Source organism: Argentina silus (genome assembly GCF_951799395.1).
Source record: "Argentina silus genome assembly, chromosome: 18".
NCBI classification, from domain to species: Eukaryota; Metazoa; Chordata; class Actinopteri; order Argentiniformes; family Argentinidae; genus Argentina; species Argentina silus.
In genome coordinates, this window is record NC_139672.1 from 8690204 (window position 1) to 8694178 (window position 3975).

Genomic DNA, 3975 nt, shown 5'->3' on the forward strand with positions numbered 1-3975 from the left:
TGTCACAATAAAAGAATATTAGGTTCTTCCTTTTGTCGTTCTCTGAGTGCTTTTTCCACCACTGGTCTAGAATTCTCTGTTGCAGTTGAATGGAAAATAGATTATTTGAATCAAAACTACCGAAAACCTGATGTTACATGTGTGTTTATGAGGTTAATATGCTAAAAGAAATGAGGCATTCATGTAACACCACTAAAGCAGCATTCAGTGTGTAGGACAGTGTTTGTGTAAACACGACCTGAACCCAGACCGCTGAGAGCAGGCTGTCGATAAGTGTGATCATTATAGTGGCTCACAGTGTTCCTCTTGTTATCCTTTTATGTAAGCTGCTCAAACAGAAGCCCCCCCCCCCTTTGTGTGTGTGTGTGTTCATAATTCTGCCAAATAGGGCTGCACAATACAGTATATTGTATGACTATCGCAAAATGAACTTTTCTTTGACACTTACTCATTAAAACTAAAACTCATTATGTAACAAAAACAGCAAAGTCAGTGATAATCTTAAATATTATTTATAAAAAATACTTACACGCCTATACGATTTTATAGTGGCTATGTTAAAATCTTAGTTTAAGCTTAGACCAGGCTTGAGATATGCTCTCATTTCCTGGCTCGCTTGTGGTCTGGGTGGACCTCTTGTCTGTCTCCCCCCTCCCTGCCTCTATTGTCTGTCTCCCCCCTCCCTGCCTCTCTTGTCTGTCTCCCCCCTCCCTGCCTCTCTTGTCTTGGTTGGCCTGAGCACTGCTGACCTTTGGTTTCTGGGACTGGGGCCAGGCTGGGGGCTGGGTCTCCGGTTCTCTCCTCCATAGTCCCTCCATTCTCTCTTTCTGGAGGAATCCTCGACAGAAGAGGAGGGGAGTGAGGACTCTGCAAGAGGGGAGGTATCCACCACCAGGCATCCAGGGCTCTCCACTCTTGGTGCATTGCTAGGAGTCAAGCCCCAATCTGTGAATAAAGATCAGAACAACTTACTCAAACTAAGTGACAAACATTTACTGATCATCAAAGATTAGCAGATAGACAGAGGTAGACCTCTTACCTGAGGGGTGGTCAGTGTCAGAGTCACTGTGGGGCTCTTCCTCACTGGCAATGGGAGAGTGGAGGTCAGAGGGAGCCAGGCTGGACTGGATGAGGGTAAACCCAGAGGAGTGGGCACCAGCAGGGGGACTCAAGGCCCTGTGCTCTGGGAACTCCCTGGGAATGACCTGGGACTCAGGGCTCCCCTCTTTAGATTCAGCTAGAGGCATATCCTCAGCTGAAGATCAAGAGGGACAAACATGATAAATTCACATGAACAATTTACCGGAACAGCAACATTACAAATTCAAAGTCTTTAAACACTTTTAAAAACTAACCTGAGGAGTAGCCAGCATCCATGTCATACTGGAACAGCTCGTCATCACTGGGAATGGGGGAGCAGAGCTCTGAGAAATGAATCCCAGCCTGGCAGGACTGGTTGGGGGTGTCTGGAGTTGGAGCTGGACTACAGCAACGGGGACTACCAGGAGGACTGTTCACAGGAGACTCCCAGGGACTGAACAGAGGTCCAGGGCTCCCAATCTAAATCTGCCACAATCTGTGGATGAAACAGGACAGGGTGTTAGATACTTACCTGAGGAGTGGTCCATGTCAGAGTCACTCCTGCTCCTCCTCCGAACTAACAGAGGAGAAGAGATCTGAGAGAGCAAGTTGAGACAGCCGGGATTGAAGGAGGGTGATCTCAGATTGGTCTCCTTGGCTCCTTACAGGGCTCCCTACTCTTGGCCCAGCAGGAGAGAAGCCCCAATCTGTGAACCAAACAAGACAGGCATCTAGATGGTCAAGATGTATGAATAACTTACTGAAACAAACAAAACCAAATAACAAAGATCAGTAGATAAAGCAGAAAATAAGGTTTAACTCTTACCTGACAACTGGTCGCTGTCAGAGTCACTTTGGGGCTCCTCCTCACTGGTAATAGGAGAGTAGAGACCAGCAGTCTGAGACCTGTAGAACTGGAAGGCTTTGGAATTCATAGTATAACACGACTGCATTTGATCAGCAAGGTTTGTGTTATGAATGTAGCTTTGGTGAAAAGAACACAATTAATATGTTTGGTTCTGTTTCCCGGGAAATACAGCAAAAAGAATCATAGATTTTGATTATGACATCGTTGATGTGTGTTTTCAAAAACTTAAATGATGCAACTTGTGTTATGAAGTATTGTTTTAGCAACCACTCATTCCATCGTCATGGTGATGTAATGACCATGCAACGCTAAGAATGCATGATGTCATAATGATGATTTTTGAGGTAGCTGAATTTCAATCCTGTGTGTGATGCAGGTTATATTGTGTATGACTTCTGTTGAAGCATATGCTATAATAAATAAATAAGAATAATAAAAAATAAAAACATTATAAGTAGTTGTCCATACTCCTCTGTGTTAAAAATTGTATCAGAAGGCACATTGTATCAGAAGGCATTACGTGGACGTGGAGTACTGCTGCACAACTATCGACACTGTACAGTACTTCAAATTAGAGTGGTTATCGTATTCAGACACTGTTCTTAACTTTGACTTGTTTTCAACCATGTCCAGTGGACTGTCGCAATATCGAGCAAAAGTATCAATATGATATTTTGTTTATATCCTGCAGGCCAACTGCCAAACCAAATTGTTCAGAGCCACTAACTGAGAATACCCCTATTATATATATATAAAATCTAGAAATGTTTTTAACAACCACATCAACTAACATTCCAGCAACCTAATCTAACCTTACAATAACTTTCAGGAACAAAGGAGTAAAGCACAGCATGAATCTTGCCCTTCCTAACTGGCAGCGCTGGGCTTGGCCGTCTCTCTGTATGTCATCCAGGTCTGGCATGGTAATATTCACAGCACAGCAGTGGGGACTGGCCAGGGTGCAGATGGCTCTCTGATGTGTGTGTGTGTGTGTGTGTGTGTGTGTGTGTGTTTGTGTGTGTGTGTGAGAGAGAGAGTGAGAGAGAGAGAGAGAGAGAGAGAGAGAGAGAGATAATGAGTGTGTGTGTGTGAGAGAGAGAGAGAGAGAGAGAGAGAGAGAGTGTGTGTGTCTGTAAGTGAGTGTGTGTGTGTGTCAGTTGGTTCTGGCTGGTTTACCTGGACACCTGGTTGTCCCTGCTACTGCCTCTGTGCTTCATGGCATCTCTGATCTGTGTGATGTAATGAATGCAGTAGACTCATGTATACTGGCCCACTCTCTGTTGCTTGCTATGCTTTTCAAAACAGACCCAGAGGAAATTGCAACTTCAGAGGGAGTCATTCTTCATCAAACAAGGTCTCAGGAGGTCAATGGTTTTCAGGGGGAAGTGTGTGTGTGTGTGTGTGTGTGTGTGAGAGTGAGTGGGAGAGAGTGAAATCCCAACGATAATCCCTCTCCCTGCACCAGATCCCTTCTCATCCCTCTCACATCAGATTTGACTCCTCTTCTGGCATCTGACTCCCTCCACCCTCCCCACCCCCCAACCCCTCCACCCCCACCACCCAACCCCTCCACCCCCTCCACCCCCACCGTCCTCATCAGCATGTCATCTCTCAATCAGCCCAGCACCACGGGCCTTGTCGGCTAGAGTGAATGACATTGAGAAAGCAGACTGTTGAAGTGAAAACGAGGAGAGAGAGAGAAAGAAAAAGAAAGAGAGAGAGAGAGAGAGAGAGAGAGAGAAAGAAAGAAAGAAAGAGAGAGAGAGAAAGAAAGAAAGAGAGAGAAAGAGAGAGAGACAGGGAGGTGTGACAGAGTGAAAGATACTGGAGGCAATATGTGAGAGAACATGAACAAGACTTGCATATCAGTCACACCCAGTGAAGGATCAGCCAGCTCAGCAAGGGAGCTGGAGAAATCACTTCTCGGTATCTATCTGTCTGTCTGTCTTAGATGTGGATAACACCATTCGGTATACAAATGTACCTTCATGAGAGGAAACAAACAGTTCTGTAAACAAGTTTTCAGT